The sequence below is a fragment of the Chionomys nivalis genome, chromosome 18, assembly GCF_950005125.1.
Source record: "Chionomys nivalis chromosome 18, mChiNiv1.1, whole genome shotgun sequence".
Classification (NCBI taxonomy): domain Eukaryota; kingdom Metazoa; phylum Chordata; class Mammalia; order Rodentia; family Cricetidae; genus Chionomys; species Chionomys nivalis.
The window spans coordinates 13,113,258-13,133,229 of NC_080103.1; the positions used below are offsets into that span (position 1 = coordinate 13,113,258).

General features: G+C 45.2%; 1 protein-coding gene across 1 annotated transcript in view; it reads left to right on the top strand.

Moving 5' to 3' along the window:
* Positions 1-3,841: 3,841 nt before the first annotated feature.
* Positions 3,842-19,972, top strand: part of Znf697 (zinc finger protein 697) — a 40,191-nt gene continuing 24,060 nt past the window's right edge. The window contains exon 1 of the mRNA XM_057794253.1: positions 3,842-3,914. The gene's annotated coding sequence lies outside the window, so the exon portion shown is untranslated. The remainder of the gene's footprint in view (positions 3,915-19,972) is intronic.

The window sequence follows — 19,972 nt, forward strand, 5'->3', positions numbered from 1 at the left end:
AGACCCTGATAGTGGGGGGTGGCTTTGGATGAGTCTGCAGCTGAAGGATCCCCAGAGCTAGGACGTGGCCAGAGCCGTATATAAGCTGCCCCTGAACAAAATAAAGGAGGCATTCTTGTCTCGAGGATGTCCCTGAGTCTCATCTGTCTGTCTGTCTCTTTCTGTGTTTGTGTGTTTTTAATATTTCATTCTAGTTCCCGTAGCGCGTATCGAGTAGAGCGTGGAACAGAACTGGTGTAGTTTTACAGAGCAGGACCTGACAGCACAGGCTGGTCATCCCAGATTCTCCGGAGACCGATGGAGGCAGAGCATAAACGTTCAGGGCCATCCTTGGCAATTTAGTGCCAGGCACAGCCTTGAAATAAAACGGAAAAAGATTGTGCTGGACTGCAACTCAGTTACAGAGTACTTGCCTGGTATTCAAGAGGCTCCTCCTGTTCAATGCCCACAACCGGAAAGAAAAATAACAGGCAAGGGTAGGATGAAATATTTATTTAAAGATAAGTAAAACAAAAATTCTTGGAAGCTTTGACTGTTCTGAAGTTGTGTATGTTTTAAATCTATCCTTCAGTCAGAGAGAGCTTTCACTAGCACCAGGGAGGCTGAATCTCTCCTTCCCCTCATTCCTCATCTTCCCCTGGGGGATGTGGAGGGCAGGGAAGGGAGTGTGAGCAGGGAGAAAGGAATGCCATTGCTGTCTGCTCTCAGACTCTGCGCCTGGCGGTGGGAATCCGCACTTCTTCATTTCAGGGTCAACATCACCAATCAGGCTACGCTGCAGGGATCTGTTAGTCCATCACTAACAGACTGGATGGTCCTCCCTCACCTTTCCTCTCTCCCTCTGTCTTTACCATCTGCCATTCTTCTCCAGCTCAGATCCGAATATCTCCAGCATCTCTGTGCCTCTTGAAAGTCAAACAAGGAACACTTCATGAATGACACTTTGTTTTGAGCCCGTTTCCATTGTTGCCACCATCCTTCAGAGACAAAGTTCACCCCTTGTCTGTTTCTTCCCTCTCATATTTATTCCCATCCCTAAGAGCAGCGCTTCTCAACCTGTGGATCAAATGACACCTTCATATGGGTTGAGCCTTTGGGTCAAGTGCCTTTTTTTTTTTTTTTTTTTTTTTTTTTTTTTTTAAACAGGGGTTGCCTAAGACTGTCAGAAAATACAGATATTTACATTACAATTTGTAACAGTAGCAAAATTGCAGTTATGAAGTTGCAACAAAAATAACTTAATGGTTGGGGGTCACCACAACATGAGGAACTGGATTAAGGGGTCACAGCATTAGGAAGGTTGAGAACCACTGAGATAGAGGGACAAAAGGGCTTATGGGAAGACCAGAATGTTCTGAGAACACAAATTCCTATATAGAACTTCTCACGCCGCTGGACTTGGGTGCAGTGTAGTGATTGCATGAACTATATCTTGTCACCTGGGGTGCGGGCTCTTGAAGCTAACACGTACCTGTAATTACTCAGTGAATAACCTGCAGAGGACCTCACAGACCCTTGCCTGTCTGGAAGCAAAGTACCACTCTTATGGCTAGTGTCCTTCTTGGCATCCCCCAGAACACACACACACACACACACACACACACACACACACACACACACCACTCCACATATAGTGACCATTGCAGGTTTCTTAGGATTTAGTTACATCAGTGAGGTTACTGTTGAAAATTATAAAGGCATGAGTATGTTTAAAATAACCCCCCCAAACTTCCCCAAAGTAATGAACTAATGTCATTGGAAATAAAAAAAAGAAGGGGCAGGTTTGATAAGGCATGGCAGAGGTAATGAGTCAAATTTCAGCATCATCAACAAAAGTAAGAAATATAGGGGGGTGATGTTAGAGGAAGGGGCACAAATAGCTTTAGTAAGGGCAGAAAAGACAGTGTTCAGTGCCGCCAGCCAGCCTACTGCCTTCTCAGACTGAGCCCCACAAGGCTATGTGATGTAACAAATGACTATGAGCTCTTCCCTAGGGATGAGCTAGGCTGGGATGTTCAGAGGCTACAAATGTGAAGGGGGCGGAATTTTGTGTGATTAATTTAGATGGATAGTCAACAGATCAACCAGGACTTCTGGGAAGTAAACAATCCTATCGACTTGTTTGACATCTTGAATTAAACCGGCCACCCTACCACCATAACTAAAGGTCTCTAGAATGATTGCAGCTTTTTGGAAGACAATCTGTTCTTTACACAGACAAAAGTCCTCATTCAAATGTCCCTACTTATGCAGATTTAAAATGTGAGATGACAAAGGAAATTTCAGATAATTGTGACCTTCCGATCATGTATATATGCATGTATTACCTATGGCAGGGTCTTGCTAGGTAGCTCACGTTGGCTTCAAACTCCACACCCTCCTGCCCCAGCCTCCTGAGTGGAGCCATGACATGGGGCTATTTAGCCAGATTATATTTTAAGTTGTCTAAGGACAACTCTTAGGACTTGTCCTTTCCTGGACTGGTTCATCACGCTCTCCACACTGTCCTTTGAAAAGTGTAGCTTTTAGTCATTTAGTTCTTACATTGCCCTGCTTTGACTTCCCACAGGGCTTCTGATCCCCCACGGACTGATGAGAACTCACGGTAGACCTTGTTAGACTGGAAGCGGAGTCCTTCCCTGGTAGTCAGTGTCCTTCCCCACCCAAACACACATCCATGGGGTGTGTCCCTGGGCTGAGAAAGCTGAACCCTAAAGGTGAATGAGGATAGACAGAAAGTCCGGAATGTTCCTAACTCAAGGATTTCACATTATTTACTTCATGAAGTTTATTTTCTATCTCTCAATTCAATTAATTTTCTTGAAAAGAAGCCTGGGCAGAGGCCAACAGTGGTGGAAAGGGATGTCACCGAGCCAGGATCTGGGAATGATCAGCTCCTTATGGTTTTAAGGACAAAGTGCCAAGACCTTAAGGATCTGAATTCCAGAAGAGCAGTCAAGTTCTCTTCTTGAACGACTCGCAGCTGAATCCTGACTGTGGTTCTCAACCTTCCTCAGGTTGAGAACTTTAATACAGTCTCATGTTGTGGTGAACCCCAGGCATAACATCGTTTTCGTTGCTACTTCATAACTGTAATTTTGCTAATGTTATGGATCATAATGTAAACATCTGTGTTTTCCGATTGTCTTGGATGAGCCCTTTGAAAGGGTTGTTCGACTCCCAAAGCGGAGGCGACTCACAGGTTGAGAACCACTGGGTTAGAGAAAACGGGATGTAGATCGACAGAGCACTTGCCCAGCACGCAGGGGGCTTTAAGGCAGAGCCTTGACACAAGAGAACAAACAAAACAACGAACTCGGTTTGGCACATGCCTGAAAGCTGAAGAAGGAGAATCGCGGAGAGTTGTCCAAGTGAGTTCCTGGCCAGGCTGGGTATCAGAGTGTGTCCCCATCTCAATCTCCCATTATGGAAGACCACTTATTAGAGGGGGAAAAGTTTACTTAAAGAGAACCCATCACAAACTTCATTTCTAAAGAAAAGGCCGCTTGCATCGTGCGCACAGGGTAGCAAGCGGGTACGTGAAGCATGCATCTGAAGGACCGCGGCTCTGTCAGCGGCGTCCGGTGGGTCAGCCATCAGCCGCGCGCCACTCCAGTCCAGCAGTGTCCAGGGACACAACGAACGCCCCTCCTCCAGTCCTAGGGTCCGAGTAGGGGCCCCTGCTGCTGCTGCGGTGGCAGGAAGTCCCCGCGAACTACAAATCGAGGCATGCTGGGAACATTCCCCCGCTCCTCCCAGGAAATGTCCTTTGTCCAGCCCCACAGGAAGCCCTAGCGAGGAGGCAGCGGGCAACTAGCCCGAGTGCCAGCCCGCGGCCGCTCCGCCGCCGCACCAGGCAGACGCGCGGGCGCCAGGCTCCGGCATTGCGCTCGGAGCCGCCAGGCGCATCGCAGGTAGGAGCGCCGCTGCGTCTCGGCGCATCCGCTTCGGGGATGGGGAGCTGGGCACTGGGACTGACCATATCGGGGGTTGGGATGTCTGCTGTGGCTGCGCTGCCGCGCGATGCTGTGTCCCGCACACTGGACCGCGGTCTGCCATCCCGTGGGCTCAGGAACCGTGGACGCATGAGGAGCCCTCGCATCCCTAAAGCCAGCACAACTCCCTTTGGGCTCAGCGGTGAGGGGCGGGGAGGCAAAGGTTGAGACTGCGCTGATAGAGCGAGTGGGACCGTCTCACGGACCACCGAAGGGGGCATCAGAGACCCTGGGAGACCAAACCCAGGGAGGAGCTTGCCAGGCGAGCAGAAGGTGAAGGGCTTTGTGTGCAGCGGTGCACCAGCTGAGATCGCGCTCCCTTTGCCTGCTCTGTCAGCGCCCCCCAGCCCTGCTGTGAGGAAAGGGGATGAGGGTGGGGACTTTGCGAGCAGGTTAATTTGGGTCCTTGTGAAACGTATGTCTGTTACCCTATCCTCCCATCTGTCTGCCCGACTCGGATTATCGCAACCCCTTACCGTTTAGGGGCTGCGATCAGACCGGGCAAAAGGCACAATGAGGACCTGCGGGTAGAAGGCAGGGCTAGGCAGCTCCTGGTGGCCTAAGAGGGGTCGTTGTCTGGCGTTGCTAGAATCCCCAGTTACAAATGTCCACGTTGGCTGGTCCTGGGCAGGCGGTGGACAGAGCTAGAACCTGCAGCCAGAGGGCTTGTCGAGGCTCAGGTGGCCTGGGGTGAGGCATATGTTTGGACGAGGGAGGGGGAAGAGAAGCAGTGACACACGGGCCCTGGGTGTATCTTACAGTCAGAGGACACAATAGCGGGCCTCTAGAACGGGACTTTACGACTTCCTCTGGGGCTTTCCATGATTTCCCATTTTCTTGCCCTCCCCCCCCCCAGTGAATCAGCAGCCCCTCCACATTAGTAGGAGACATACTTTAATTTGATGGCTCTGTAATCCTGCCTGTTGAGTCAGGCACAGTTCGCTGTCAGCATTCCCAGAGAGTAGGTCTCTTCCCAAGAGACTGCTGTGGTAAACGCGGTGAGACAACAGCTAGCAAGTCCGTGGTCTCTGAGGGCTGTGGTGGACAAGTGGGCAAGTTTGAACACAGCTGGGGTGAGATGCCTGTACGGATATTCACCTGCCTCTGTTGCCTTTCTGATCATCCACGTATATCCAGATGTGTACCCCCTCTCTTAAGGAAACACGTCATTATTACTTAATGTACAATACACTTTGAAGCCAATGAATGTCTCTTGAGAAGGGAGGAGGGGTTACCTGAAGTTCACAGGAGGAAGGATGCTCTGGACCCTGGGTAAATGGCTTGAAGGGAGAGACAGGTTTTCCACTGGTGTTACTAGTTAAATGAAACATGAATGAAGTTGGAATGAACTAGCTGGAGGTGTCCAGGCAGCCAATGTTAGGATCAAATGGAGAAAGAGGCTTTTATTGAAAAAAGTCTCCAGTTGCTCACACTGTCTATGTATGTTGGAGGTAGGAGCCTTGGAGGAAAGTTGACGGCCCAAGAGAGAAGGACATAACCTGAAATTGAACCGAGGGAAAGTCAAAAGACTGTCTTCTAGAGCATGCAGGAAACAAACATGATGTCATTCAAAAACTACTGGAGTTAAGGAGCAAGTGACAAGAAATCAGAAAACTCCGAGGAGGGAGCTGGGCTGAAGGGACCAGGGTGACCTCACTGGAGGCTGCATGTCTGAGTCCGATGGATTTGCATAACATTTCCTTTGCCTCCTGCCAAAAGCTCTTTGGATTTCTCCAGAATCTGCTTGTCTGCCTAATTTTTTAGTTTCCTGGGGGAAGGAAGGAGAAAGTGTAAAAGTTGGTTACTAAAAAGGATACAATAAGACAAGAAAGAGCTAGTCTGTTTCCAAAGGGAGACCGCACAAAGCCCCGGTAGCACGCAGAAGTCCAGGTCGCAGCTCCTTGTGGGTGACTTGAGAGCCATTTGAGACGTTCTCTCTAAGGCATTGCTTCTCCTTTCTTCTTTGCCTCTTGGCAGGTTTCTGAGTATACCCACGTGCTAGTAGTATTCATGTAATTGACTAAGCTTAACAACTAAATTTGGCATTCAGAGTTCTTGACATATCCAGGGTCTGCCCACTTCTCCGTTGTTTCTTCATCACCTACTGATCTCTTGCAACAAACGGCTTTCATCCCAAGACACAACACACATTCTTGAGCGTTGGTTCCTCAGGTCAGCCCACAGGCCTGCAGCACATTCCTGCACTGCCTCTCTCGTTATTTTCATCCCAATCCATAACTCCCTCATAGGAGCCTCTCAAGAATCCCTAGTTGGTATTAATCTTATCCTCGTTGGACTTTGTATTTTGGTGACATCCCTCCCAGTCTGTGAGAACTCTCGTCTTGTTCTCCCTTTCAATTGTCAACCCCTTGAGGACAATGATATTTTTTTCTGCCTGATGCTTTATAACAGACGCACAAAGGATGTTTGATTTGAAGTTCATAAATAAATGAAAGAACACACGATCTTGTCTCTATTTATAGATCAGGTCGGCTGCCTTCTGACCCACTGTGCAGCCAAGGATGACGGAACAACTCCTAGGCTCTCATTCTTGTCTCCAACTTGTGAATGCTGAGATTAGAGGTGTATTTCAGGACACCTAATTTTATGCCGTACCAGGACTTGGTGCAAACTTGGCAAGCCCTTTACCAACTGAGCTACATCCCCGGCCCACGTACGGCTTATTTTATCTCTTACTTGGTTTCTATAGTAAAGCCACAGAATCTTTCTCATAGACTTGGGTGGACTCATTGTGACGGGAAATAAAAGCTCTAGGTCGCAGCATACCAAAACCTTTCCTTTCTCCTGGCTCAAAAGACTCTGAAAGCATTTGTCATGGTATCTAGTAAAAGATGTTCGTGAGAACCGTGTCATTGGGCTTCTTTGCCAACCTGAATTTCAAACTCTAGCAACATATGGAATGGATTAATGCAAGTGCATAGCCAGTTATTTTTGTAGGTCTACATGGAGGAAGGTGATTTTCTTCTCAGTATTAAAACGTTTTCGAGAAGGCAAGAATCCAAGGACTGCCCTGCTCTTTGCAGCTGAGTCAGGCATCGAACATGCCTCTTCTTTCTTATAGACTAAGCTCTCTATTAGGGCCAAAATGTAGCACATGGAAGAACAGGGCAGATTAAATTCTCAAACTTTGTTTCTTTCTCCCCAATGCCAAATAATTGAGTACTTTTCTTGCTTTCTTTTCATGAGATTTATAACCATTACATTATTGAATACATCAGTGCTCACACTAAGACATTTGGGGTTGGGGACATGCATGCATTGGTTGGTACAGTGCTTGCTTTGCAGGTGCAAGGACATGAATCTGATCCCCAGAACCCTTGTTAAAAAAAAAAAAGCTAGGCATAGTGGCATGTGCATGCGCATGTAATGTAATCCTGGCACGGGGAAGACGGAGACAGGAGGATCCCTGAAGCCAGGCAGTCTAGCCCGCTTGGTGAGTTCCAGCTTATTGAGAGATCTGTCTCCTATGAGCAGCACCTAAGTGATCACACCCAAGTCTGTCCTGTGGCCTCCATATACACGTTTTTGGATGTGCACCTCCACATGTACACGGGAGAAACCAGACAGTTTACATGCGTTGCCTTATTTCATCTGATAACTGACGTTATCAGCATTATCTCCATTCTAAAAATGAGGAAACCAGAAGACAGAGTGACGTCAAGAAGCTTGCGTGAAGCCCCAGCTTCTGCCCTGAAGATGCACTGGAATGTAGGTCTGCCGATCACCACAGCTTTCAGAACTGTTTCTGTGGGAAGGACTTGGTTGCTGTCCTTTCTTCCTCTAAAGCCCTCCACATTTGCAGGTTTCCAGCCAGGAACATTTTTGGGCTTATAACATCATCCTACTGGTTCTCATTCTGAGAAGCAAAGTTTTTCCTTTACAAGCTAAACAACAACAATAATAAACCACATATTTTCTTGTCTTTAATTTCCTATGGCCATCAGTTGCAAAGACCAAATTTAGAATAGAATAGAATCCTTAAGGCCTTTAAGCACACAACTTTGCCCAGAGTCATCCTCCTCCGTCTTCCTTTTTTTGTTTTCTTCCAGTCTATCTGAATTCTTCTCTGTCCTCTCCAGGCTAAGTCTCTTCCCTTCTGGGTAGGTTGGCTTGGTCACACCAGGCCGTCCTTAGCTCTCCTTCGGTCTCCATGGCCTGGAATGCCTGGGTTTCATTGTCACGACAGGGACTGCATGCCCAGAACACAGCCTGGCATGTGGCGGCCTTTCAGAAGTCTGCTCATGGTGAACCGTTAGTCATGGGTAAAATGGAACATTTTAATATTAGCAGCTGGCTTATACTGTAGATGGAAGACAAAAAAAGAAGTTGCCTTTCTTAGTTATCATTCACGTTTTCAACCTGACTGACTGCTGAGCCCTGCCTGGAAGGATGCAGAGCAGAGCCGTGCTTCCGTGAGTTTGGGCCAACAACATTCCGAATGATGGTGGAGGTTGATGGTTTCAGGTTGGGTGGGTGGGGTCACTGCTTCGTTCCTACCCTTGCTGGCCTGTCCACCTTCACTGGTACTAGGAAAATAGGAAAAGCCTTTTTATTGTACATCTAAGAAAATCATAGGGGTTCCCTAAATGCCAGTGGGGAGGGAAATACAGAAAGGAAAGATGGGTGAAGGAGCTTCTCAGATAGCGCCTCCGGGAGAGTGAGGAGGGACTTGGACTTTACTTCAGCAAGTATGGATGCGGAACAGCCTCTCTTCCACGAGTGGACAGGGCTGTCCGCTGTCACGAGATTGAACCTGCCTTCCCACAGGCAGTTCATGGGATGGCCGTGCCTACCTACACAGCAGGTCATGTTCTGCGCATTCGCAGGCTAGGCATGGCCTTTCGTCAAGGAGGCGTATTACATACATGTGGCCTTCTGCGACCTTTGCCAGGATCCTGTCATGAATCACAAGGCAGCAACCATTCTTCCTGGGTTTTATTTCTAAGAAATGTCACGCATTGCCATGTGGCTAACACATTTCGCTTGACGCTTGGTGAAAGGCATTCCTGAAACGTCTGCTCTTCCCAGTTGTTGATGGTTTTGCTTTGCTGTCATACTTGGGAACCTTGGCAAAGAATCACATTTTCTCCCTGGTCCTTTTTGGTAACCTCTCAGCAGATACTAATAAAGATTTCTTCTAACAATGGTGGGTGCTGTTGAAAACTGGGCTTTGATATAAATCCATTAGACATAATCTCTAGCAACAGAGAACCTAGAAGAATGGTAGTTTGTGGCACATTTAATACATATTTATTGATTGTATATTTATTAAACCCATTTTATTTTTAAACATTTCATTTCTCTTCTGGCCTAGTGAAAATGTGGGAACGAACAAATGCCTATATACTGAGCTAGAAAAAATAACCACACATGCAGCATATGCAACCATACATAATTTAAGAATGGACATTTTTAGAGCAGTTTCCAGGCTCATGGGAGAGTTGAGCAGAAGGTACAGAGTCTCCATGTGCCTCCTGCCCCCACCCTGTCACAGCCTCCTCCACCCTCAGCGTCCTGTACCAGCATACTGCATTTGTTACACTTGGTAAGCTACCATTACTGCTCATCACCCAAAGCCTCTTCTTCACATCTGGCTTCCTCTGGGTGGTGTGCATGCTGCGAGCCATGTAACGACCTGAGTACCATTATAATAGTGCATGGAACACTGTGATGCCCCCGACATAACCCATTTTCTATTCATTTGTCCATCACTCCCTTGAAATCCTTGACAACCACTGATCTTTGTTGTTTTGTTGGTTGGTTTGCTTTTTCCAACTCTCTCCATAGTTTTGCACTTTCCAGAGTCATAGAGATGGGATTGAAGCATGCAGTCATTTTTATATTGGCTTCTTTCAGTAATATACATTTTTTAAAAAATACAGATTGGTAGATGTGTTTATGTGAGTGTGTGGGAGGCTGGGGGGGTAAGTGTATGTGTGTGTGCCTGTGTATTTGCATGTGTGTGTAGCATTTCATTGGAATTCCACAGTTTAGCCATTCAATTTGTGAAAGACATTTCAGTTGTTTCCAAGTTTAAGTCTGAGATCAAAGCTGCTGTAAGGATTTATGTGCAGGTTTTATTGGTTTGTTTTTGGTTTTTGACAGGCTTTCATCTTGCTCAGGTAAATACCAAGGCATGTATATGCTGGGTCTTACTGCATGAATATGCCTTGCTTTGTAAAGAATGTGCTGTGTTTTCCCACCAGAGAATGCCATTCGCTGCTGCTCTGTTTCTATCAGCACAAGGTGCTGGAAGTTTTAGGTTTGAACATTCCTGAAGGTGGGAGCAGTGTCTCTCAGCTGGGTTGCCGCCATTCCCCAGAGCCTGTGATGTTGAACAGTTTTTCATAGGTTCATCTACCATTTGCATGGTTTCTTTGGTACATGCCTGTTCATATCTTTTGTACATTTTAAATTCATGTTGATAAGTGTGTGTGTATACACTTATGTAGAGGCCAGAGGTGGATGCTGGGCATCTTCCTTGGTTTGTTGGAGGAGGGGCCGCTTGTTTGTCCTAGCTGCCTGGCTAGCATGAAACTCCTAATCTTAGGGTCGTTGGTTTGGGCCCCACATTGGGCGCCAAATGAAGAAGGATGCTTAAAGAAATCCCACACTAGCTCAGAATTGAGAAATAGATGGTTATTTATTTAAGGGTAGACTCACAAATCAGAATCCTCTGCTTGAACGGTGATCAGAAACTGAATCCTGCAGCCTGAACAGAGGGTCCAGAAAAGCTCTAAATCATGCTCTACATCAGCTTAGATAGTATAAGAGGTCATGCCCCAGTGGGCGGGTAACCACTGGCTGTAAGACTTCCTATAGCATTAGTTGTTTAAAATCTGATTAATTTTTTTAAACAAATGTCAGTGATGGTTTAAAAATTATTTATTTTAATGTGTATGGGTATTTTGTCTGTATGTCTGCATACGACATGTGTGCCTGGTTCACTCAGAGGTGCGAAGACTAGACTTACAGATGATTGTGAGCCACCGTGTGGGGGCTGGGAATAGAACCTAGGTCCACAGGAAGAGCAGCCAGTGTTCTTAACTACGGAGCCATCTGTCTAGCCTCTTCCACCTTAATTTTTGAGACAGGGTCTCTCAATGACCCTGGAGCTCACTGATCTGGTTAGAGTGGCTGGCCAGAGTCCCAGAGATCCTCCTGTCTGTTAGATTATTTAAAAGAGTAGATTGGAAGATTATTTTGCTGTAGAGAGACAGAAGGCAGAAAGAGGGGCTTGGTCTGACCTTAGGCAGGACCATGTCCACTTATGACAAGTGGGCATCTTTGTCATCCATGTGTGAAGATGGCCAGATGCCCACAGAGAAAGATGGGATGCTGCCCCTTATAGGGCCAGGAAGACTTCAGCAGTCCATGAGGGGAGCTGGGAAGTGTAGTCCTTCAGCAGGAAGTTATCATTCCTGACTCTGAGAGGATATCAACAAAATACCGGGTAGGGATGGTACAGCAGTGTTGGAGGGGATAGTTCTGGGTCCATCGAGAAGGGGTCCTCTGGTCACACAGCAGGGGAGAGCCTTAACTTGATCAGCCACAGTGGATCATGCTATTGTTCTCCTGCAATTCCTGTAGGGACTTGGGAAATAATCACTAGAGGGCTGTAAATACATGACTGTTTACAGATTAAAGCTGAGAGATTTTCTGGGAAGGTTAGGCATAGGGAGGGGTAGAGGTGGAGTCGACCAAGTGGGCCAGTGACTGAAAGTGGACATAGAGTTGATGCAGGGTGACAGTGACTGGTCCTACTGTCACCAAAATGAGCTAGCCGAAGTAGCAGGGAGCTACAGAGCATCAAAGGAAAGCAACAGGAGGAGATAGAAGAGTAATGCGACAGATTGTGTCTGGACTGGTGTGAAAGGGGTGGATGACGGTCCCTTTTAGCCAGAGTTTCTCCGCAGCATCTGAAAGGTCTTTTTGCAGATGTATTGGGAAGAGACGGAGCTGTTGCAGGGTGAGAACTACTGGGAGATCCGACGTGGGACATTTTGTTTGGGTAAAGGGTGACGTTCTATAAGGAAAACATTTAAAAGACAGTGTAAAAACTTAAGTATAGGGGATAAGAAGAGGGATAGAATTGATCCAGAGGAGGAGCCAGACTGGGAGGGAACTAGAAGCCCATACATAGGAGGAGGTGTATAGTTGACTTTTTCCTGGTCCCTGTCTCTAGGCTCCATCTCAAACCAGTTAGGATTTGTTGGTATGGAAGCAGCATCTTCTGTGGAGATGGCACAGATCTCATCCCAGTGGTTGGGTCCAGTCCTTCTCAAGCCTGGAGGACTGCAGCAGGCACAAAGTCGGCAGGTCCTGTAGGGTGTCACGCTGACCTGAGCTGCGGAGACTGGGAAGCTGGTTGATGAAAGGGGGCTCCAGTCCAGCAGCTTTACTTCTGAGTCCCCCCAAACAATGTCCAGCATGGCAAGAAGAGAGGGATGAGTTGGGCTGCCCATGGTCCATTAGTCCCCTAGGTCATCCAGACTGCTTTTTATGAATTTGGGGGTGTTGCTCTCTTGGTAGCCGCTTCAAGGCTGACAGAAAGGCAATGAGGGGAGCATCAGGAGCTAACAACTGTACAACTTTGTGGGGGACATGAAGATACAAAGTGGCTTGAGGAAAACTCTTATATCAAGATTAATAAGAGTTAAAAGGCAGTTGGACAACTGGCTGGGTCAGGTACTAGAGTTCTGTAGAAGGACAGAGTAACTGTAATCAGCTGTTAAGTCAGACTCCTGCCTAAGTAACAAACACCCGGAAGCTGTGTAAACGAAGTCAGTTAAAATCAGTGTCCAAGGAACAAATCCGAACAGAATGTGCCTAAGACGTATTTCTTGCTCTTACATGTGATGAATTTTACATATTTGTTTTCAATATTAACAATACCAACTGTTATTTAAGGAACAAAAATAGTATCTTAAGTAAAACAAAAGTTTTGGTTAGAAATAATTCGATAAGGTAAAATTTTTTAAAAATGGGACTATTACCTTAAGTGACCAGAACCAGTATTTGAAACCATAATAATATATATTTCTGTAATCACCAAATTGTTATATCTATATTCTAAGAGACAATTTAATTGCAATTTATATTTACCAAAAAGGAATAATTTTTAATTTCTAATTTGAATATACTCCAGACACAGGGACTGCTTTGCCTTATCTTCAATAGGCTCTTCTTTTTTTTTTATAAATTGATTTTATTGAGCTATACATTTTTCTCTGCTCCCCTTCCTTTCTCTCCCCTCCCCTTCTACCTTCTCCCATGGTCCCCATGTTGCCAATTTACTCAGGAGATCTTGTCTTTTTCTACTTCCCATGTAGATTAGATCCATGTACGTCTCTTTCTGGGTCTTCTTTGTTGTCTAGGTTCTCCAAAGGTACTTCTTTAGAATACTCGAGAAGACTGGTTCTCAATCTCTCTAATGCTGTGACCCTTTCGTACAGTTTTTCATGTTGTAGCAACCCCTGACCATGAAATTATTTTGCTACCATCCTGAATTATAATGTAAATGTCCGATATGCAGGATATATGCGACCCTCAAAGGGGCCAGGACCCACAGGCTGAGAACCACTATTCTAGAACATCCTGAGTTACCACCCGAGTCAGTGGCTTCCGTGTCAGTAAATGATTCACCTTACAAAGTCTTCTAACCCTAACCCTATTAACAGAACTGTTACAAATCTGCCTCCTCCTTCCATACACTCAATCAACAGATATGAACGATGAAAGCAGTCAGCCATGCCAAATCTCTAAGAAATAATTTACAACATAGACTGAATTAACAATGAACGCTAACATCAACTCTTTGCTCCTTCTGCTGAAGGACAAATCTCCAGGTCACCACGCACAGCAGAAGTAAGTATATTTCTTAATATGATTCTATTTAAAAATAGACTGACTGTTTGGAGGCATAATTTATAAAGCAGATAACCAAATTAAATGAGCTTTAGCAGATAATGGCTTTGGGGATTTCTTAGAAAACATCCGTAAGCTTCACTGTCAAAGCCTCTGGACTGCTTGTAGGATCCAGGTTGTAGGCGCTGATGCTGGAGCTCTCTATCTGTGTAGAGATTTGATTATGGTCTCAAAGTAACATAGGTGAGCTCAGGTGGGAGAGAATCTTCTCATCTAAGTCTTCTCCTCCTGAAGAATCCAAAGCCTTGGAATATCATTTAATAGAATCATTTGTTGACTCTACAGATATAAAACCAACTGAAAGACACCCCTAGGATATGCTGAATCATTTGCCAAAGGTGTGAGTTTGATAACAGAGTATTTGGCAGCCTCCTTTAATGAGGGAACCTGAGTGGTGAGGGTGTAGATGCTGGAATTATCTTTTGCTAAGAGGAAGAGTTAAATGCCAGGGTAAAGGGCATGGCTAGTTGAAATAGCATGCAGGTCCCATATTTGTTGGATGGTAGGCATAGGTTCAAAGCTCTCGTGTTCACAGCATCCTGTATGTCAGTTCGGGAGACCTTGAGGGCAGGCAATTGTTATTTGCCTCTGTTGTTGGAGACATTTTGGGTGTGGGTGCAAGCTCTGAAATCCTGATCCCTTTACCATGTACTGAACCATATGTTACATTATTAAGAGGCAGCTGTAGGGGGATGGAAAGGGAAAGAAGGAGAGGCTTGGTTTGACCTTAGGCTGGACCATGTTTATTCATTGTAAGCGGGCATCTTTGCCACCCATGAGTACGATGGACAAAATGTGTGAGATGTGGACCCTTATGGGATGGAAATGGCTTCTGTAGTCCACAGGGAAGCCTGGCAATGTAGTCTTTCAGCAGAAAACTATCTGGGTTTCTGTTTCCACAGTGTAGTTATGGGAGCATTCCAGCCCCTATGCTAGGTACTTGAAAAGTTTTGGCACCCCAATAAACCTTTCCACCAATGCAATAATCAAAGTCAGATCAAGTCAAACCAAATTTGAAAAAACCCAGGTTTAATGGACACCAACACTCCCAGGTGCGTTTCCAGTCCCCCAGAGAGGAGACAGGGAAGAAAGACTGGAAAGCCACACGTTTGTTTTCTGGGGTACAATTTAAATACCCTGTGGGAGTGGTCTCAAGCATCTCTAGGGAGAGGTCATCTTTTGGTGGGCTCTGCAGACTGTATTCACCAGACCAGATTTCTTGATACAGTAGCAGAACTTTCCCCAGGAACCTTCAGGTATCTGTAAGACAGCTGGAACAGATTTATATCTTGGTGTCATAGCAAAAGGCTATGACTTTAGATTAAAAGGCATGAACATTTTAGAAGACAATTAAGGGAAACTGGAAACTCTGAACCTCTGAAGATACATCTCAAACTATTAATTCTGGACTATGAAGTCTGTGAAAGAGGCACCGTGTCTGTATTTTTAGCAAGAAACTTAACAAATGAAGTAATGAGCTACCAGTACCTTAAGTTATCAAATATCAGACAGATCTAAGAGGGATACATAAATGAGCAGAAGTGAGGCAGCTTTTTTAGCTATGCAGGCAGTCCTAAGTCTCTCTGTGGTCTTTGGCGAATACCAGTCTTAGAAGCAGTACTTGTCTTTAGTCAATGAGCTGGGGAGGCCTAAAGATTTTTCTATGAGTGTAGGGTTCAGTCTACCTGTCTTGGCAGAATGAAACGATTCCCTGTGTAGTGTCCAGGAGGTTGATAAGGTGAAAGGCAGCTTTTTGCTGTGTGGGTGGCTTTACCATATCCAAAGGTAAGCCTCCAGGAAGAAGGTCTTCTGCAACCATGCATCTTCTTGGAGGAGCTATAGGATGATGCAGGAGCTGGCATGTCTCTGTCCTAAGAAGCTATTTTGTTAAATGCCATACTCTCAGATCTGTAAGGTCACTGAGTGTCAGGGTACCATTACCTGTCAGTTATAGCCAAATTTAGATGTATAGTTTACCCAATCAGTTACAGCTTACCAATGTCAGTAAAGGCAAGAAGATTAGAAGGAGTATTTTAGTAAGCCAAAGTATATTGGAGGCAGAATGTCTTCTTGGTAGGGCCAGCACACATGGGTACTCTTACCAAAGATTGCGCTGAGGTTTTCACTTTGACCTCAACCAAAAATGGTGGCTGTCCACATGTTTGAATTTTCCCAGAGCTGTTGTAATCTGGAGTTACAAGTTTTATAGATTTTAAAACAAGCACATATACACATACAGACATAAAACAAGCAGACTGTGGCCGCATTATTTGCACATATATATTAACAGACAGATGAACAAAGCTTTTTTTAGGAACCTGTGTCAGCTGACCAACTTTAAAATCCTGGAGTAGGCGGCTGAAGCCAGGCAAGCGCACAGGTGGTCCCATTGAGGGCTAGATTAGCAGATGCTGTAAGGAAGAACAGAAACATAAAGACAGAACACCTATGCAGTTTAGAGTGGAAGGACAGGGAACGGATCCCTTGTAGAGAGAATCCCAGCATGACCAGATCGCACAGGAATGCAAACAGCAACGAGCGAAGAGAAGTGGGGAGGGGGTGGGGAGGAGGGGTAGGAGCACAGCATCCAGAAAACGTGGGCATATTGGGGGGGGGGTGTTTATTTGTTCCCATGCTGGCAGAAAGTTTAGGTGTCAAGGACATACGGTGTCAGATAGCCCCAATTTAAAAAGATTTTGTAAAAGGCCGCCCAAGGGCCTTTGGAGATTAGGCCTTGAATTTGTAGGTACCCATTTTGCAAGTCTATGCCAGGACCCATAGCCTAGTGCAGTATGTCCATTGTGGTAGACTTTGGGTCAAAAACAGAGGGGTGTGAGAAATACCTTGAACAGGACAAGGTAGGTCCTTGTCCTGGTCAGGTTGGGTGCCTGACGTAGCTGCGCCTTTCACAGGACAGCCCGAAAATCGCATGAGGCCGTGGGCCTCTAAGGCAGTGACTTGAAACATACCCAGAGGAAGCTGATCTTAGCCTGGCAGAGAGTAGGTGCAAGGGGAGGGTGTTTTCTTACCACATGGCCGTGGGCCAGTGAGAAAAACAGTCCCTTGGTGGAACTTCCAGATGAAAAATTTTTGCACCCTGATAAACCTCTCTGCCAACACAGTAATCCAAACCAGACCAAATCAAACCGAATTAGAAAAAAACCCAGGTTTAATGGATACTGACACTCCCTGGTGGGCTTCCAGGCCCTCAGAGAGGAGATGGGGAAGGCAGACCAGGAAACCAGGTGTTTGTCCTCTGGGGTACAATTTAAATACCCTGTGGGAGTGGTCTTGAGCATCTCTGGTTTGGCAGGCTTTCTCAGAGGTGGAGTCTGGACCGAGGCAACTCCCAGGGGAGGGGGCTTGGGATGGAACTTCCACCCAAACAGTACTAAACGCAGGTCCCTGTGTTTGAGGAACAAGGATGTTGTTGTACTGTATGAGCCATCTCCTCAGACCTGCTGATGAATACTAAGATTACTCTATATATTTTGGATGGTATCCTTTTTTTTTTCTTTGGATCAGATACATCATTACAAATATTTTCTCTAAGTATACAGCTTATCTTCTAATTGTTTTGATATATCTGTACCTGTATCTATATTTATATCTGAAAATTCCTCATCTTTTTCTTCTCCGGGGATGTGGGTGTGCCAGATTCAAAACCCACTTAATTCTAGAAACGGGAGACAAAACTTCCAGCTAAACTTGAAGAAACACCTGCTTCTTACTCATTTTTGTTTTTTTTTAAATGAGCGTCCAGAAGGATGACTCAGCAATTAAGAGCAGTTAGTGCTCTTGCAGAGACCCCAGATTCAATTCATGTCAACTCGGGGCTCACTATCACTTGTAATTACAGTTCCAGAGCCCTCTTCTGGCCTCCCAGGGTACCATGCAAGCACATGGTGCATCTATACACATGCAGACACAATGCTCAGAGACTTATACAATAAAAAAGAACAAGGCCAATGGATTGTAACCAGCCAGCGGTTACCATAGGAACCTTTTGTTTCCATCTCACTACTTTCTAAGAGGCACTTGAGTTTATTGATTGAATCCATGGTTTGTTGGCTATGTCTGGTCACCACTTCCTATGTGGCATGTAATCTTTTCACACTTCTTTGAGAGCTTGTGGCTGCTGCATCACGGCTAACATCAACATCAGTGAGAGTCAGAACATCTGCATCCCTGCAGGCGCCTCTGACTTCAGAGCTTAATTCTAGACCCTTGGCGAAAGGATTTTCTTGGACATACTTTTCTAATTGTAGTAAGACAAACAACACAGAACCATCAGAGAATCTCTTCCCTTCACGCAGACACTCGACATTAAACACAGGCGCCTCTTGGTGTTTGTGTGGTGCCCAGTCCTTATCCTTGTCCAGCAACTTCTTTACTCTCATGATTACTCTGGGAAGGCTGTGTGTTGGTCTTTTCTCATTCAGCATCTGATTTCTGCTGTTGCGTGAGAGAGAAGCAGCTGAGTTGTAAGGGCTGGGGAGTATTGGGCGCTTTCCTTGATGAGCACAAGCTCATTGGATCAGTTCCATTTTCTTTCTCTCTTTTTTCTTCCTTCCTTCCTTCCTTCCTTCCTTCCTTCCTTCCTTCCTTCCTTCCTTCCTTCCTTCCTTCCTTCCTTCCTTCCTCCCTCCCTCTCCCTTTCCTTCCCTCCCTTTCTCCCTCCCTCCCTCCTTCCTATTTCTTTTTCTTTCATTTTTTTATTTGCACAGCTAGAATGGAGGAAGCACCTATGCTAGGCCATTTGATCTAAACAAGAGGTGACTGATGATACTGGACCAAGTGATACAGAATTCTTTTTTGAGATAAATCTGTTGATGTTGAAGTTAACTACCAATCTCTTTAGTGACTGTCTCTATGGTGGGATAATTTGATATTGGCTGCTGGTACTGACGGGTTTTTTGGATCTGGTTAAGAGTGCCCAGTTAGCTGGGCATAGTGGCCCACACCTTTAATCTCAACACTTGGGAGGCAGAGGCAGGTGGATATTTGCGAGTTTGAGGCCAACCTGGTCTATATAATGAGTTCCAGGACAGCAAGACTCTGTCTCAGAAATCAAACAAAAGGTTCTTTGGAAAAAAAAAACGGTTTCTTTCATGATTCTAGTTTACTTGATGTGATCTTGGCCAGGTCATTGTATTTCCTAGGTTTTTTTTTTTTTTTTTTTTTTTTTTCTTAGTTTTGCCTTTTGAGATAGAGGCAATGAAATTACTATACCAAATTTTATATGTTTCAAAAAAAAATTTGAGAACTCATGTAACAGAATCAGCAGAGTGAATAAAACCCAACTTGTTTACCCAGAGAACTTTCAGTTAATTGAAAGGCGGTAAGGAAAGGAGAAGCTGAGAAGAGGAAGAGCCAGAGTAGGTATGAATCATTTTAAACTTATTATATATACACACATTCACACATATTTGCTTTGTTTTCTAGTAACACTGAGTATCATTCCCCTGTGCCCTTTGCCTGCTAGGCAACTATTCTACCACTGACCTGCATCTCCAGTCAATTATAAATTTGCTTTGATAATAATTAAGAACAAATGTTAGCCAGAATAAGATGAGGGAAGTTACCTCAAAGAACCGGGCTTTGCTATGTGAAGTTAGCATTCTACAGAGATTAGCAGCCATGTTGGTCAAGAAACATTAAATGCTGTTTTTTTATTTGTACACACCTTATTGAATATGCAAGTTCTTATCTACATGGGTTTGGTTATAGAAATAATAAAATATCTCCTAAATAAAAGAAGAGTCAGTCATAGTGAAATAAAATAAGTGAAATAATTCCGTCTGAACCTTTAGCAAGAGTCCTATAGGGTAAGTGAAATTGTATTTCTTGTTTTATAAATGAAACAAACTGAGCCTCTGAGAGCTCCAGCAGGGCTGGCTGCAGATGTGGCTCAGAGTGGTCTGCTTACCAGCCTGCCTAAGGCTAGCGTTAGAGGCTAGATTCCGAGGAGCAGTCTGGCTCCATAGATGAAACTGGCCACTAGAGGTGGGAAGAAAGCAAGAGACATG